Here is an 18,855-nt window from a genome sequence, read left to right on the forward strand (position 1 = left end):
GGGGGCCCCTGGAGTCACGTGGTACAGCCGACTTGAGGCCCACAGCAGATGGTCACCTCCAGGCTGGCACTCTCTGCCACGGTAGAGCCACAAACCTTAGGCCAGTTGCTTCACTTCTCTGCAGCCCGGCGCCACCCTCATTTGTAAAATCCTTTTGCAGAATTGTGGAAATTAGAAAGAATCCATGTCAAGGAACTAACGCAGTGCCCGGTTCTTCAAATGTGTTCACCCAACGGTGGTTGCGGGTGTTCTGTCAGCTGGCTGAACAGTTCCCAGCACGATGGGTCCTCTGCTGTTATCAACCACTGTGTGTGTGTGGTGGTGGGAGGGGGGAGGTGGAATGGATACAAATAAGTAAGTAAATAAATAATTCTATCTATCCCTGCGATGGTCAATTTCATGTGTCAACTTGACTGGGCTCAGGGAAGCCCACACAGCTGGTAAACCTGACCTCTGGGCGTGTCTGGGAGGGTGTCTCTGGAAGAGACTGGCATCTGAATCCATAGACGGAGTAGAGAAGATCGACCTCACCATGGAGGTGGGCATCATCCAATCTGCTGAGGGTCTGGATAGAACAAACAAGTGGGGGAAGGGAGAGTTTGCTCCCTGCCTGAGCTGGGACATCCATCTTCTCCTGCCCTCGGATGTTGGCGCTCCTGGTTCTTGGGCCTTTGAACCCAGACTGGGGCTTACACCAGTAACTCCCCTGGTCCCCGGTCCTTCAGGTGGGGACTAGAGCTGCACCACCGACTTTCCTGGACCTCCAGCTCTCAGACGGAAGATCATCGGACTTCTTGTCCTCCACACTCGCCTCACGATGAACCTCTTTCTACACATCTCTGTATATCTTATTGGCTCTCTTTCTCTGGAGAACCCTGACTAATGCAACATCTCCGTGTAGACCTAGACTTCTATCTATTATCTAGATCTTTCTATCTATGGAGAGAATCTCTTAGTTGCTGAATTTGTACTTGGGTTAATAGAAGTCACCTTTCTAAAGGACTCCTTTCTCCCAGTGGACGTGCCGTAGTTTCCCTCTTACTAAATGTGCATTTTTACTTTACACATTTTACTAAAAATTTCTCTAGTTTAGAGTCCAGGAAGAATGGGACCTCTGTCGCCATGGAGGCCACCTTTTTCCTTTTCTTTTTTAGGTCCTCAGACTTCCAAAACATGAGCCAGGACAAGACGTGCATGTGCCCACTCTTCACGTGCTTCCAGGCACAAGACCCCTGCATGGGGGTCTCACTGAGCATCAGGGAGTTCCTCAGGACGCCGGTCCCTCTGCTGTCACAAGCAAACAAACGTGCAAATGGAAGAGCATGTCTCAGCACCAAGTTGGGAAAGAGTAAGGTGACGCCACCTGCTTGTGTTCAGGATTCTGATGCTAATTCAATTCTCAGGGATGAGCTGCTGATTCAGAGAGGGATTCGACTCTGCTAACACCTGCTGTGCACCAAAGAAACGTGCTTCCCAGGTTCTCCACCCAGACGGGCCCAGGTGGGTCGCCTCACATTACAGGATTCCAAAAAATGATAAACCGCCTTGTTAAAGGACCACCGATGCCTCTCTCGACAGGCTCTGCAGGAGCTCACTGCCCCTGCCTGATTAGCCATGTAAGACAGCAGAGCCGAACATCTCCTTCCCCGAGACCAGATCTCAGCTCTGTCCCCTTTTCCACCCCACGTTAGACCCTCCGGGAAGAGACTGGGCAAAGCATCTGCCTGGCCTCTGTCCCTTGAGCCAACAGTTAAAAAAAAACCTAAAATGCCTCCAACTTCTGAACGAAAAGACACACGTGAAAGTCCAGTGGTCCATGATGGCTACCTCTCACGTCTCCTGACTTAGATGTTTCCATCAGGCCATCGACAAATGTGCTTTCCTTTCCTGTGGGGAAATTTGACACTAAGTCCTCAGGAACACAATGGACCACCAATTTAATTCCACACGAGGATTTTCCTATCCGTTTCTCCACTGGGATCCAGGGGTTCTGCTTGTTTCCTGGAGAGAGTCATAATGACATCACAATCACAATCCCGTGAGTTGATAATCCAAGTTCCAGGGATATTTTTAAATTGTGGTAAAAAACCCCACACACATACCATAAAATTGACCGTCTTAACCATTTCTACGTGTGCAGGGCATGGTGTCAACCAGACGCACGTTGCTGTGTTTCAGATCTCCAGAACTTTCTCATCCTGCGAACTGAAACTCTACACCCCTGAGCATCTCCCCATCCCCTCCCCACCCCCACAAGCACATCAGCCTTCAGTTTTTGAAACCAGCAGTAAGGACCTAATAAAAGAATCCAGAAAGAAAGAAAATTCTGACCAAAGGGATTGGGGGCTGTGAAAAAGAACAAGAGTCATCCCTGGGGAGGGAATCCACACACACGTCTCCCCCCGCCCCGTGGGTCCTGAGTCTGGGCAGCTCCCCACATGGATGCACGGGTACAGCCACGTACAGCGTGCTGCTTCCTCGGACTTGAGAGCATTCTTCCCCGTGAGCTCATCTCTCTGACCATTGCAGCTGGTCTCCTGAGCTAAAGGTGAAAAGGCTTGTAAAGTCATATTTTCCATTAAATCAAGTTGCGTCTCCCCAGCAATTCTGGAACTTGCTAGAACTATTTGCTTCTGTTTGTTGCATTACTCTCCCATCCCTCACAGGCTGGAGTTGACACTGTAAACATTTGGCATTCAGTTTCAACAGCCCACACCTCACCTGGGATGCTGTCGCTGTGGTCGGTCGAGGGGCATGCTCAGCACAAACACAGACAAAGCCAGCGACCAAGTCAGGAGATGCCGAAGGTCCCGGCACATTCTGGAACTTACGTCGCAGACTCGTTTCTGTCTGGAGGACCGACTTTGGAAGTATGAGATGCCATTTTGAGTTTTTTCCACACAGCAAGAATTAGACAACCATGTTCATTACATGGTTCTCACACGGAACGGTTGGTGCTTCTCACCAAGAAACCCACAAGGTAATTAGACATTTTGGCAAGACCCCCCCCCCCCACCCAGGGAGACCAGGTGGCCAGGAGAGGGGCATCCTGCACAGACAGCCCAGAATTGAGCTCTGGTCAAATGTCCCCAGCAGAGGCCTTTGCACGCAGCAGAAGGCCAACAGGGGCAAAGCCCCTCACGCAGGAGTTTGGAAATGTCATTGCACCAGGGGGCTTCACCCTGCCCCTCTCGCATCTGTGCACTTTGAAACACATGTGGTCAATCTGTAAATGAGGTGCTGTCCCCCACCAGGCACAAACGCCTCGGTGGTGCCAGGACATGCAGGCTATGCCACCAGTGTGTCACCCAGGTGACCCATGGCCTCCTCAAGTCCCCTCCAGGCGCTTTGAGGACACCAGCAGCACCAGGCTCAGAACAGACCAGAACTCTCGGCCAGCCGGTCCCCTCTGGGGACGCTGGAGGATGATGCCCTCCACTGGCTGAGCCACTTTCTCATCACTCATCAGAGGCTGCAGAGAAAGCACTTTGAACCCCGAGACGGGAGCTGGAGGCAATTCCGTGTGATTGATAGCGCTAAATATGAAACCGCATGTACCTCATCCATGAAGCACGGAATCAGAGGCGTATTGTTAGTGGGGAGATGAATGGAACTTGAGATAACCTTGGCAAATTAGGCATATGTTAGCATTAAGCTTTGTCAGGAAGCAGGCTATAGATTACAGCCATATTGTAACTCCATAAACTCTTCTAATGAATTGAATGACAGCGGTAATTTAATGCGGAACATGCCAGCTTAACCCTTTTAAGAAATTAGCCCCAGGTCTCTACGATGCCACAAGCAGAAGTGCATTTTCAAAGTTAGTTTAATATCTCCCAAGAGAGAACATGCAGCCAGATACAATAACTTCTTAAATTGTTCTGCATATTAAAAACAAAAATTCAAGACCCTATGGGCAATTACATTGTTTCATAGTTAATTCTTTTCTGAGTTTTTTCTTTCCTACACATAATCTTCATTAGAGTCCTTTTTTTCTCCGAAGCCATCTCACTAAAGATACGGAAGCCGGAAGCCCCAGCATGCAGCTCACTTCTGGGCGATTACAGAGCGCACCGGGGGGGCGGTGTGCTCTCCTGGCAAGAGGCTCAGAGACTTTAACCAGAAAGGGAGGCGGTAATTCCACACAAATGCACTGCCCGCGGTGTCTCGTTGCAATAACGAAGTGGAATTTATAAATAAAAATAAGGTGCCGAGACAGACTCGCTGCATTTTCCGGCCATTACTGACAGAGGTATGACATCGGTGACAGCTAAGCTGGGATTGTGGAGCTATTTCAGAATTTGCTGCATATTTTAGTAAAAGTTGCACGGAGAAATAACTGACAAATCGATGTTGATCCAAAGAAAACTTTAAATTCAAATGGGAAAATTAAAGGTAATATGTCATTTAAAATGTGTTGACACAGTAAAAAGCATTCTTTAGTTCTTATTCAAATGGAAGTAATGCAAAACAGGACCAGTGGATATAATTATTGCATCACAGGTTTCTAATGTTACAAAACTAAGAAATTTTTAAAATAAATTACCCCTATATAGGTGTATTTTCTCCCTTACGGAACACGCTTCTCTGTTAGTATAGATGCTGACGGGAACGTGTTCTTCATTTCTTTGAAGGTGGTGATAACATTTTTGTCGCTCTCTCTGCACACACATGGCACAAAACCCTGACACTGAGTGCCTTCAGATTTTCCGTGAGCAACCGCAGCATCATTTTCTCTGGCTCCAGTCGAAGGTGTGCACAGAACATTTCTAATGAACTGAACCATGGCACTTACACTAATGGGGAGAACGAGGAACCATTATAATCGTATTTTACATGTTTCAGCTGCACCTTTGGTCTAGTGATCTTCAAGGACCTTGAAGAAAAATGAAGAACATTGTGTTTCAGTAACTTATAAACCATGATCATTAAAGTATCTGAATTATGTACCTAAATGGTGTAATTTAGGAAGACAATCTAGGCACCTGTCACTTGGCATTCAGGCAGAAAACAAGGAATCAACTCTGAAGTATCAAATTTCCACCAGTTTTGTGGGGCCGGATGCATTCTTTTGTTAAATTGGACCCTGAATTTCCAGGCTCTGTAGGCAGACACGATTTCAGCCTTCGGAGAGAAGAGCGCCTGCCTTTGCTGGGCAGTCAGTCCCGCGGTGCACTGACGAGGAGAAAACCCCAGCTCTGCCCAGCCGCTGGCTCGTTGCGAGTGGACACAACAGAAATGGGACATGTTCATGTATAGGAAAAAGTAGCCCCCGCTTCTGGGGCCCTCCGGGTCTCGGGGAGCTCGCTCCTGCCACCCCTGCTGTTGTTCACAGACAGAGGCGCCCGCAGGCACATCCGGGCCTTTGGTGGACGTTCTGTGGCTCTGATGGCAGAGACAATGACGCCCAAACCTCACACATCTTCGCAGCCCACAAGGATGGCCGCAGGACCTGAGAGGGGACACTGGCTTGTTCTGTTTGCCCGTCTGAGTGCTTAAAAATCACAAATTCCACAGAAAAGTCCAGCTTCACGGCCTCTAAAAACATCAGGCTCAACCACGTGGAGCCGAAGCTCAGCGTGGACTCCCTCACAGTCCATGCGTTTGCAGTCCGCACAGCCCACCCCTCGCTCCACCGGGCGTCGTCTGCTCAGCCCCCTCACCGTCGGCCAGCCTTCCCTGCCCCGACCCACAGACGTGACCAAAACGCCTGGTGCAGGCGCCACCAAGCTGGCCTGGTGTGGAAACCCTGCCTCCTGCTGGGAATTCTCTTCTTTCTGTGTCTTTCCAAGTCTTGTGTCCCAGGTGGGCTCCAGAGGCGCGGAGAAGGCACCATTAGCACCTTGCTGTTCTAAGTGAGGTCCTCAGGCCGGCTGGTGGCACCGCCCCCATGCGGCAGCTTGTTAGAATGCCATCTCAGGCCCTGCTGGGACCCTCCGGGTCAGAACCTGCATTTTCCCAGGACCCCAGGGGACTTCTGTGCACATCCAAGTTTGGGACCCCTCCCTATGGTATCCTCGAAGACACGCCAGCAGGGCCTGCGGGTACTCCATCAGTACTGGTGACAAACAGCTGTCCTTGATCAGCAAGAGGGATGTGTGAGTAGTGGGAATTCTGGGCCTGCTTTTTTAAACAAACTAACAAATTAAACTCACACATAGTTAAATATAAAAATTAAGCTGCACCTACCCCAGAATTCTGACAGGTAGGGGGTGACATTAAGGAAACAGTGGCCAAAATACATCGCCCCTGTCTTTTCGATGGCCACGGTGCTGGAGGACTGATTGCCCCAGGACTTTCATCTGTAGGGTTTACAGAGGACCCTTCCCGCCTGACGGAGCTCAGAGCATTTGCAATCGTCTTCTATGAGCCGGGCGCTCACCTGGGAGGTGTGCTCAGGTGCAGAAGACTAGAATGTCACCCGCCCTCCAGGAGCTTGGGTCTAGTGACAGCGTTTGCACACTTCTGTGTGCCATCCGAGAACAACAAAGAGGAGGTCCTAAAAGGCAGGCCCTGAGGCCTCACAAGGCTGGAGAGCGTGTGAGCAATGCGGCTTCCAGGCAGCCGCTGCCAGGATGCTAGAGGCAGGTCTGCGGTGAGGTGGGGACACGGGGTCTCCAGCAGGCACAGCGGGAGAGTCTGACGGCCGGTCAGAGGGCCACCGTGCAAGGCCCGCTTGTATTTGTCTCAGGGCATATACACAAAGATGCACACACCATAGTTTCGTTCTTTTTAACGAATAGGGAATAGAACCATCACTTTTGGCCAAAGAGCTCACGAAGTCTTCACAGAAGACACGCACATGAGCTGGTCCTGCAAGACGAGTAGGACCGGGGTTGTTTTCTCAGGAACGCTTGTCCTGGCTCTGGTTCTGTCTTCCGAATGTTGCTGAATTCCAGATGACACAGGACCATCCTCTCCTGGGGCTCCACGTGAGGACAAACTGGAGGAAGTGGTGGATTATTCAAATAAATAAAGTCTCTGTGCTTGCCCTTGGTCCTGATGCCCGCTCCTGTGGGCTCAGGAATCCTACAATCTTTCCCTCCCCTCCCCGCCCTTCCCTACCCCACGGGCCCCAAGGAACCACGCCTGAGCCACCATCCACTGGCCGGGGAGGAAGCCTGCGGCCTCTCTTGTCTCAGGCGCCCAGTTGGTGTTGCTGTCCACTCACCGTGGTTTCATGGAGCTCCTGAGAGCAGGGCCCCGGCTCTCCCAGCGGGCTGCCCACCTGGCCTTCCCCACTGCCCTACATGCAGAGCCCCCGCAGGGCCACATCATGGCTCTGGCCCACAGGACACACCACTCAGCCAGTAGGACAGCAAGCACCTCACCCTGGTCATCCCTGATGCTCACAGTCTAGAGGAAGGAGCAAGAACTCGGCTCCTGTTGTGCCACCAACAAGCTGGAAGGGCTGGAGCAAGCTCGTCGTCTCCTCTGCAAAGGGGGAGCTCGGGAAACCTCCTCCAGCACTTAAATTCTACGATTAGAAACTGTCACTGTCTCAAATCATCTCCAAGTCCCATTTACCACATGCGGCCGCACCCTCATCCTTGGCTCATTAGCCGAGCGTTGTAGATCTGTTCGGATGCCGTGACTGGTTGTGCACAGTTGTGCATGGTTGTGCTCTGTTGTTCACGGTTTTGGATGGTTGTACGTGGTTGTGGGTAGTTGTACATGGTTGTTCAGGATTGTTAATGCTTGTACATGGCTGCAATGGTTATGCACGGCCGTATGTGGGTGCGACGGCTGTGAAGGGTTCTAACAGGTGTCATGTGAGCAGGGTTCATCTCATCTACTTCAGGTGGCTGAGCCTCCACAGACACTGCATTTCCTCCCATCAGCCGTAATATGTACGCCATGTCTTCATCACAGACCCTACACTCAGCTATCTAGTGCAGAGCAGCAAACCGTCCCAAATTTCACAGCTTCCAAGAACAATGTAGTATTACTCCAGGGTCCTGGGGTGTCCGGCTCAGTTAGGGGGTTCTCGCTTGGGATCTCTCGCACATTCGATCAGACGGTGACTGCTGCTGGACCTGTCCGAAGGCTTCTTCATTGCCGGTCTGGGCCTGAGCTGGGAGCTGGAAGGGCTGGGCTCTCTCTGCTTCTCTCCATGTGTTTCTCTCCCTCCCTCCCTCTCTTTTTCTCTCTCTCCCTCTGTCTCTTTCTCTCTCCCTCCCTCTCCTTATCTCCTTCCCTCTCTCCCTCTCTGTTTATCTCCCTCTCTCTCATCCCCCATCTCTCTCTCCCTCTCTCCTTCTCTCCCTGTCTCTCCCTCCCTCTGTTTCTCTCTCTCCCTCTCTCTCTCTCTCTTTCTCTCCCTCCCTCTCCCTGCCTCCGCCTCTCCACGTGGCCAGCTTGGTTTCCCCACAGGCTGGCAGTCTCCATACAAGCATTTCCAGGTGAGAGTTGCACGTTACTCGTGGCCTGGCCTGGGACATCAGGGAGCGTCACCCCTGCCATATTCTGTTGGTACAAGAAGTCACAGGCCAGCCCAGATTCCAGGGGGTAGAGGAACGGTCTCCACCTTGTGCACATGAGGAGAGAAAGATGGATGTCAGCATCTCTGAGAGGAGTCCACAGTCCGATTTCAGGACACAGCTCTGGCTACTTTTCCAAGTTCATGCCCTTTGGTAAAATTAAAACTTGAGCCGAGTCTGTAAGGAAGGCCGGGGTTCATGAGTCTGTTGTCATACTTCCCTCTGTTCTGAGCAGTTTCATTCAACACAGGGCAGCGTTTGCACCCTGGTCTGCAACTCAACAAAAGGTCCGTCTCAGAGGGTCCGTGCCGGCCAGGTGGCAGAGATGTGCGCTCCTGTTCAGTCTGAACAAGGCCGGAGCTTTTGCTGAAAGGCACCTGTAGAGGTGGTTTCTACATTGGATGATGTTGCCGCAACAGAGGGAAAGTAAACAAGGTTGTAACAAACATGCAGGCAGCACTTGGCGGAGGCCGGGGGCCTCACTACGCCCTTTGCTCAGGTCCCCGTTTAACCCCAGCAGGCCTGGGGGGAGGCGCTCTGTGACCTCAAGCCAGCTGAGCGGCCACAGAGGTGCAGCAGGCTCTGAAAGGAGGACCCCTGGCTGTGCAGCCGGGGTTTGAACCGCTGGGTCCGTGGCCTCCTGATGGAGATCCTGGTTCTGCTATGGACCCAGCCGCAGAACCCCGGGAGCCGCAGGGGGGTGCGGGGGGGGTGGGGGGGTGTCCACTGCTGGAGGGCTCGGAAGGCCGGCCTTTCTCTATGCCCCTCAAGAGCTTCTCCTTCCTGTCCACGAAGCATGTTGAGTTGCTCGAGTCTCGAGGTGCTGTTTTTCAAAGATTAGTTATAACAACTCAAAGAAATCCACACACCATTGAGAAACATTTGCAGATGTGAAGTAGTGTCAGCGAAAGTCCTGCTGAACCGGTGACACCCAGGGCCTCCTGCTCCAGGGGTGAGGCCCTCCCGGGGCGAGGGTGGGGCCAACGCTCCCATTCAGAATGACTGGTGGGTGAAAACCCTGTTTATAGCTACCGAACCCAACTGTTTCTTTCTATATACACAAAATATTTGTTGCGTGGTTTTGTTATAAACTGAATTTTCTAGTAATGCAACTATTTTGTAAATCAAAGGAAGATGGTGCTTTATTTAACTCAGATCTTTATCAAGAGTAGTTCACCCATTTGGAAAATCCTGCCAAGGACAGGAAAATACTGCCATTCCTGGCACATTGGACACAACACAGAGAGGTCTGTGTCCCGGCGCGCATCCCTGGGGTCCTCTCTCTGCGTGTGTACACGTAACTGCAACTACACGGACGGCCCCTGCTCCCAACTGTCAGACATGAAGTGTCCACAACAGCCGGTGGGCTTCTGCTTTACTCCTCCTGAACCAAACGGAGTCATTTACAGACTGTGTAAGCGGTGGACCACTTCATTCTGCCCAGGGATTTACATTTTGAAATACGTGCTATTATAAATTACTGTCCTTTTATTACAGTTTCCTTTGATTAATTTCCTCTATTCAAGTTAAGCGTGACACTGTTTTTCGGGTGCGTCATTAGTCATGTCAACGATGACTTTTGTTGCAGGCAGAGGGAAGTCACAATGTGCTCGATATAAAACTGGCAGGGAGGGGTTGGCCTTCGATGGGGTTGGCCAGTGCAGCTCTGGAGGAAACAGTCCTGCTTTGTGACACAGTCTAACTACCGGCTAATAGACTCCGTGTTCACTCAGGCAGCTCTCTCTTCTCTCAGTGGAAAACCCACACAGGCTCTATGATAAACAAATAACCCTTTCGATAGGGCACGAAGGCCATCCACACATCTACACTTCGCCAACGCCCGCGCTGAAACACTGCTAGCTCAACAAAACCGTCAAAGTTTGTGCCTTCTGACCCAAACACACAAAGACGCTAAATAGCTAGAACTTGGACTTTTACTACAAGCTGCAGCATGTTGAGCACACGTGGCTCCTGGAGGCCTCAAAGCAGCGCCAACCCCGGCCGCTCTTGTCCTTGGAACCGTGGCGCCCGTCGACGTTGGCGAGGACAGCTAAGGATGGCTTGCTTTTCGAAAGAAGGCATTGATCCTGTCGCTTAAGCCCAAAACATTCATTGTTTTCAGCCAAATGTAACAAAAGTTATTTCAGAAATTCTTATTAGCCTCACCCCTTGAGGAGACTTCAGCTCGGAAACGTCCACAGACTTCCTCCCGCTCAGACACCCACGAGGAGCCAGTGGACCTCGCCTGGCTGTCAGAAGTTAATGGTACAATGAGGTGGGTGCCAGGGCTTGCTGTCAGAAGAAGAGAAAATCTTACAAGGTTTTCAGAAGTCATATCAGTGGGCGACAAGAGAGAATGAAAATGAGGGCAGAAGAAAGAGTGGCAAGAGGATAAGGGAGAAGAGAGGTTTTCAGTCAAATGTGAATCCGATGGAGAGGTTAGAAGATATCAAAAAGTCATTTGAAATTCTCTCCAGAGGTGACAATTTCTATGCTAGTGGGAAGGCAGCACAAAGAGGGCACATGGTTTCTCTAGAGACTGGAAGGACCGGACGGAGATTGCACCTGGCTCTCATGGGCTCTGCCACTTTGTAAAAGTCCCTTGGAAGAGCAACCTGCCTCAAGTGGCACCAGGGAGCTGGGCCAGGAGAAGGTTTGACACCAACACCTGGCTGGCAACCCTCAGGAGCCCATCCCAGGTGGGCCTGGTGTCAGGGTGGGGACCAGCCATTGGAACAGGTCACTGATGCCTGGCAAGAAAGCCGGCTGCAGTCAGTTCAGGTCAGGGAATTGTGTGGGGAGAACCAGAGGGAGTCACAGAGACAGACACTGACCCAAGCCCCCTAGAGGGGCCTTGGTGAAGTAGCTGCTGCTCATTGAGCGGCCAAAAGTGCCATCTGGGGAAGTGACTGTGACCTCGCACCCCACCATTTCCCCCACCACATGACTACCCAGGGACAACACCTGACCTAGCACTCGTCTAATATGCACACCCACCAGAGGTGTAGGGGTCAGTGGCCTCGCTGTACAGATAAGGAAACTGAGGCACAAGGAGCTCAGGTCCTTGCCTGAGGTCACAGAGGATTTGAAGCTGGCAGTCCGGCTCCTAAATATCGCACGCCTGCCTCTCCTGTGGGCGCAGACGTGGTAATCAGTCAGAAAGAGGTGCTGGGTGCTGTGGGGTGCAGAGCAGGAGGCGGGCCAGCTCTGCAGGAAAGTGAAGGCGGGGCGGCCCTTCCCGGGCTGTGGGCTCGGACGTGGGGTCAGGTGTGTGGGCGTGCTCAGAAGCGGCAGGTGCTTTTCCTTAAAAGCACCTCAGCAGGTGTGTTATTCAAGGTTGCTGTGATGCTCGGGAGGCGTCACCGGAAAGGTGCAGGTGGAAGCGAGGAAGGAAGGAAACCAGGGTGGGCATGGCCAGCACCCCAGGCTCTGCCCTCATGGCCGCCGCTCGGCGCTCCTCACCTCTGGCTCTCCTTCCTGCCTCCTCTCCCTTCTCCATCCCCCACCTGCACCCAGAGAGGGAGGGACCCCAGAACCAGGCACCTAGAGGGAGGCAGGCCCTCTGAGGGTGGGATCCCCGGCCTCAGGTCCAGGTGCACAAGGAGCCACCCCTCGAAGCGGGCATGGCGCCCTGAGCTTCTCCAAAGCAGGGGGGTCAGCAGCCGGCGGCCCTTGGCATGCACTCGCATCGGTCCTCCCCGGCCATGGGCTCCTCACCGATCCCACCTCTGATGGCACGTCCTGATGTGAAATTTGCACTGCAGAGAAACACATCTGAAAACACAAGACCAGACTCTGAGGAGTTTCACTCCTTCAAAATGAAATAAAATTTGAAAACCTTCAAGTTCCAAAAAAAACCCTGTAAGATAGTTTAGGAGTTTGTTAATTTAGATGTTTACATGGTTATGCTCAGTCATGGCTTTCTGTCCTTGGGCACTGGCTGTCCACTGAGTAGTTATATGGCCATTTGCAAAGAAAGGACCTGTAAGCGTGACCAGGCATCCCAGCTTCCCATCCCCACCCCATGTGTTCTCCTGTAATGGTAACGACCACATGGGGAGCAGAGGGTTTATCATGCGATGGCCAGATTTGTGTCCACCTGGATTTCAAGGCTGAGGAAATGGCATCTTTTTTTTAAGATTGAAATTAATTTTAGGAATTGCACTCAATTATTTCAAATAAAAGTTCGAAGACACCGGCAAATGGAACCGTAGGTGGCTGTCCTACTTGCAGTGGGTGGGCCAGCGTTCGGGCGGTCGTCACCCAAACTCCGCTTGCCGTTGTCTACAGAACTACATTCCCCAAGTCGCATGTCTCCTGCATGAACAGAGACTCAGAGGGGGCATCCTTCAACTCCTGCCCCAAATGTCAGATTCTGTATCCTTCGGCTTTGGCCTGTGACCTGCTAAGCTTTTGGCACAAATCTGATCTCAGAGTAAAATTAGCCCTGATTCCTTATCCCGGTGGAAATCATGTGCTCTTCCCTCTCCACTTCCTTAATGGTTTCTTCTCTGCAAAGCTTCAATTGAATGACCATCTCAGCCATCTCCCAGATTTGGAATTAGATGTCCCCAGTGTCAATCAATAGAAAGGAAATCAAAACAAAAAGGCCAGAATTATTTTGCAGATCTCTTTGTGCAAAACAACCTCACATCGAACCTCAGGCCACCTGGAGGCTCCAGAAGAAGTCTGCCTTCCAGTTCCAGGCGCGCTAATGTAATGAAGCAACTGTATGAGAGAGATTAATGACGAGATCTATTAAAATGGAATTATAAGTCTGGCCCATTCACCTCCAAGAGCTACTGGATAACAAAATTAGAAAATTCTAAATTCTAAGTGTTCAATTTGAGATTGAAAGAGATGCTGCATTTGCAACAATCTCGGCTGCCCCTCCTGGCTTCATGACTCAGATGACCATAGAATTTCACGTTCACATGAATTTTAAATGCACCACTTTATCAATTAAACAGAGGGAGATCCAAGAAGGCCCTACTCTACATTTAGAGTTGAGTGGAAGGTTTCTTTGGGGAGCCAGCCCTTCCTGCCCACAAGACCACCGCTCCCAGACCTCTGCATCCTCCTGCAGCAGGACACATCAGGAGGGACTTCCAGCCATCTGTGTTCGTCCACCCTGTTCCTGTGCCTTCGGACTTGCCAATCCTTTATCCCATTTGGGAAGCCATTTTCCAGATTAATTAGCTGTAAGGTATCATGGCTGGTAAATTATTAATGCTATCCCTTCCAAAAGTATTTAATATTTAAATGGTACCCCTAATAACATAACACGTTAAGCAAAGGAAGAACTCTCTAACGGTAAAAATTCAACCACCTGAGCCAATAAGGCAATTTGTGCCACTGAGGGTTTAAGGAGCTGTGTACTGTGTCGACATCTATGGTCAGTTCTGTGAACTGCAGATTCCCGGCTGAATTTCCACAGTGGGCAGCTGGAGCCCAAGAAACAGCAGAGCTGCCGTTCTGTTCTGAATATTTATAAGTCAAAGATGACCACTTCACTTTCACCTTTTCTTCTACTTCCAAAACATGTAGGCTTTTATTTATTCTGCACTTTCTTCTGTGATTTATTACAACAGTGTTTATTATAAGGAACATGAGCTGTTACTTACAATGAAGCATAAACTTCATGCTGGGGATGAGCAATTTCAGTGTGAAAGGAAACAGTGGAGCCAGTGATTGTTTCAAGGCTCTGGCATCATCTGAAGAAAGTCAAAATCGGAAGAATGTTTCCCACTCGTTCATTGCAAAATTTAACAACAGAGTCAACTTTTCTGCTAAGTTGATTTTATCTGTAGAACATTATAATGACAGAAAGAGATCTTTGCACTTTTTTCTAAACTGATAAATTCTACCTGTTTTCTGGAACCTCAGAGTTGTTAGATGCACTTACCTAAATGAAGAACAGAAAAGAGATCTGTGGGAAAACGGAAACAAAGCAAATGGAAAATTCGTGTTAAAAAAGAAAAAATGTGTGTGTGTATATATATACACACATAACAAATAAATAAGTGATGGAAATCTGCATGTTTTGAAATAGAACTCCTTAATTCTATTGTGAAATTGGTGTTCTTTCTGTGCCCAGACAAAGAGCAGTAAGTGACCTGGCACAACCTTTGATATTCTCCAAGAATGATTTCAGGTTAAAAAATACGTCCCGTGTTAACGTGAAGTTCTCACCAAGTGTAAAGTAAAATTTTACTGCCAGTTCACACGTTCAGCCAAAAATTCCTTTAAGTTAATTGCACATTATCTGAACAAGTGTATACACGTTCAGTCTCTTCATATCTGTACACATTCTCTAGCACTTTTGTTCTGATTTTTAAAGAAGCTTGACTAATTCACTTGAGCGCGAAGCTAATACTACACCATAAGGCTAAGTATAAAACAAGCGACATTCTCAAATGGGTGACAAAAATGAACAGACTGGGGATCATTAAGTGCTCATTAGCTGCGTGTTGTCACATTAACTACAGGGTGGAGCACCGATTTTCTCTTCTTTGTCATGAGCCAGCACTGTCCCCTTTTTACGGAGCAAAGCTCTGGGTGATACGGTGCCCAAGGCATGCCCCGACTCAGCTCTGCTCTTAGGGTTCTCCGAGTTTTATTCCCAAAGCCACCATTTTAGAGGTTCACCAAGAGGAAGCTGCTCCCCTGGTCTGTGGGTCAAAGTGATGAGTAATTGAAATGGTCAAGTAGCCGGAAAAACTCCCCCCCTTCCTGTTCAATACACACAGCTGTTAGAGCCATGGGTGTGGACAGTCGTTAGATTTCAAGTCATAGTTTTAGAACCTTAAAAGTGGTCGTATAACCGAGACATTCAGGATTCCCACTTTTAGCTCTTAGTCTCAATAATCGTAGGACTGACGAGTGAATTTATGGACACACTCCACAGAGAAGGCCGGGTGTGCTGACCGCTGCCTGCTGTCAGCTGTGCTCGGGGGAAACCACAGTTGGACTGAAGCACGCGTGTTAGACGGGGTGTTGCTGGTAAGCTCGTTAAAGTTTCTTCACCCTGTTTCCTTGTTCATCCCTCTAGTTAGTGATGTTCTTTACAAAAACAAAAAACCTGCATTTAAGCTCGGCTAACAGAGATCCTCCTTGACAACAATATGTTTTGAAGGCGCAGGTCTGGAGAAACATTTCTAACACAGTTTTATATCTAACCCCTGGTCTTTTCTCTTTTTTGCTCCTGATTTTCCAATTAATACTTAATTCTATGTGAGAAACTTTATTTTCTTTAATTGTAAGATGATTCCATTCTCACACAACAATGCATTTTGAACATTATATTCAATTTTTCCAAAATGATTTCCTAAAGCAATATTGAGTTCCTTCCTTGAATTCAAGAGACTGATACAACACAGAACCTGAACTATGGAACTGGTCTCAGTGAGTACATCAGGCCCAGTTTTCCAGGCCGGTGTTTGCCATCTTGAGGCGCTCACAGCCAGGCATCTACACTGGCCAGCCATCGCCAAGAGACTGGGTTTGATTGCATGTAGAAATTTACAACCTTCCTGCAGCGTCAGCACTGAAACGCCATCCTCCTAGAAGACGAGGAAGATGGATGGATGAATGAATGAATGAATGAATGAAGAAATGTTTTAAGGGGTTTCCATGCTGGGGCAGACGTTTCCCTGCTGCTTCCTCAGAAGAGGCGGCATCTCCCCTTGGCATCGCACTTTCTTGTGCACCCTCAGAATTCCCAGTAGAGGGATCCCGGGAACACAGAGCTATTACGACCCATTGAGGTCAAGGTTGGTGTCCCCAGGGACAGTGCCCTGCACCGCGGCTCCTCAGACTGGTCAGCAGCAGGGCCGGTCTGCTGGAACTCGCCTCCCATGGACCCTCCCCGGGTAGGAAGGGCCACTGGCCGCAGCCCCACGGCGGCCCTCCACGCTACACCTACGGCTCTTCCTGCCTTTCAAAGCCTCAGCGTAACAGCCTCTGCAGTTAATCTGGAAAGCACCAGAACTCTGTGAGTCTGACACAGTTAATCTTCCCAGCAACTCTATTTAAAGCTTTCTGAAGACAAAAGTAAGAAGACAATTATACAGATTGCAGAGACCAGGGAGAGAGAGGAGCTCAGAGAGTCAGCAACAATGTAACACAAACAGCTGAGGAAATAACAGTGCACCATCCTGGCTAATGGAGCGGTTAACACCCGAACACATCCCCACACCTGATTAAATGCCACAACACACACCGTAAAGGAAGATTGTACGTTGTAATGTGTCTTTGCAAGAAGCAGCATATTAACCACTGTTTGTGTACTTCTGCAATTACGTTCCTTTAATTCCTTCATTTAGAAAACAATTTACATTCTAATAGCCAGCATCACTCCTGTTTTTGAAACAATTGATTATGTGTATATTGCCAAATTATGGGGCCACAGGATAGTGTCAGAACTGAAGACAGCTGCAAACCCGCTTTGAAAACCATCTTTAACTGGTGTGTCTGGTGACCTACAGACGTGCTGTCTAAGGGTTGCCTGGTCCGTCACCCAAGGCTTCCCAGTGGGTCGAAACATCCCATTTTCCCTCTTGAGTTTTCTGGGAGCACAGATTTGTTCTACAGGCTGGGGAACTTGAAAACCAGGCTCCTGCTACAGCTCGGGCCCCGGCCCCAGGCTCTCTGTCCACAGACCCAGCCCCTCCAGGCCATCACACCACGTTGAAGGACTATGAGCTGGTGACTCCATGGGTTTATTCCGTGGCCAAAAATGCCTCAAACAAATCTTGCCTACAGGACCCCAGATACTGTCGGCCCCACCTGCTCAGCATCTGCCCAGCAGGAGTCTGCCCTGGACCTGATCACGTCAGAAGCCGAGGTACAGCAGCAAAGAGCACCGCCCCTGGGATGAGAGCCAGACCTCAAAGGACCTCCCAGGACAGGCTGCAGCACGGCCAGGTGGGGCAGAAACGACCCGAGGGGCGGGACACAGCCCAGCGAGCGGGGGCCATGTGGCGTTAGGCGGAAATAAATGACTCAGACCCGTGGGAATGGCTGTCCACGTGGGATTCCGGGGAAGCTGAGGCTCAGAGTAAGTTACCTGTCGGAGGTCACCAGCTAGTAAGTAGCTAAGCTGGGAAGTAAGTCAGCCCGTCTGACTCTTGACCCCAGCGCACATCGCCTCCCAAAGCTTCACCCGCCGGACATGAGCCCCCTGCTGCTTTCTAAGAGAGCACGCACCGACTTCTCCTTGGGGGAAACCTGAGCAGAGGTCCTTTCCCTATTGTGCCCACTAAACACAATGAAAAGCCCTGGATGATACGTGTAAAACAAACGTAGAAGTCTCTGGAAGGTGCAGAGAAGGCAGAGGGATGAGGAACCTCAAGACCAGAGGAACAGCATGGCGGTGAGTCCCCTGGGTTCTCGGTTTGCCTCATGCATCCCACCGGGGGCTGGTGGAGCTGGCAGCCCAGACACAACCATAGACCCAGACCAAAGGGCCAAGAGACAGTGTAGCCTCGAAAGACAGGGAATGTTTGCACAGGAAGGGCTCTACTCCAGCTCAACACCACAGAAAAAATTGCAGCCCTGTCCCCAGCCGACCAGCAGAAGCTGAGTGCGGAGCCCAGACTTGCACCATCCCTGGGCTTAAAAGGTGCCCCAACCCAGCCTCTGGGGTCGTGCTAGAATAGGCTGAGCGGGGAGCCTGGACACCCCCCCCCCGGTTGACAGGAATGTGATGGCATCAGAGTGGTGTCAGAGGCCAGCTGAAGGACAAAGTCTAGCCGAGATCTGGAATCTTCTACCATAGTGCACACCCTGTCCATCGGAGGCTTCCGTCAAAAAGGAATTCCACCAAAGACCATTCATCACACCAAGAACCAAGAAAATCTTGAATGGAACAAGAAAAGACAATCCGCACATGGCAACACCAAAATAACACAGATGCTAGAATTATCTCATTGGGATCTTAAAGCAGTGATCATAAAAACGCCCCAACAAGTACTCACAAACATGCCTGACACAAATGAAAAACTAGACAGTCTCAACAAAGATACCGAAGGCTTCAGCAAATAAACAGAAAATATAAAGAAGAACCAAATGGACATTTTAGACTAAAAAATACTGTATCCAAAATATTTGGAGCTCATAGATGGGCTCACTAGCAGAATGGAGAAGACAGAAAAGAATCAGTAAAAAAAATATAAAATGATGGAATTTTCTCAATGCAATTGACCATATTAATAAGGTAATGAAGAAAGAATCATATGCTCATATCAATTCATGCAGAAAAAATATTTGACAATTCTCCCCAAATTGATGTACAGGTTTAACACAATTTCCATCAAAATCCCAGCAAAATGTTTTGCAGATACAGACAAGATTATCCTAAAATCTGTATGAAAAG

Source organism: Equus przewalskii, chromosome 16 (genome assembly GCF_037783145.1).
Source record: "Equus przewalskii isolate Varuska chromosome 16, EquPr2, whole genome shotgun sequence".
In the NCBI taxonomy this organism is placed as follows: domain Eukaryota; kingdom Metazoa; phylum Chordata; class Mammalia; order Perissodactyla; family Equidae; genus Equus; species Equus przewalskii.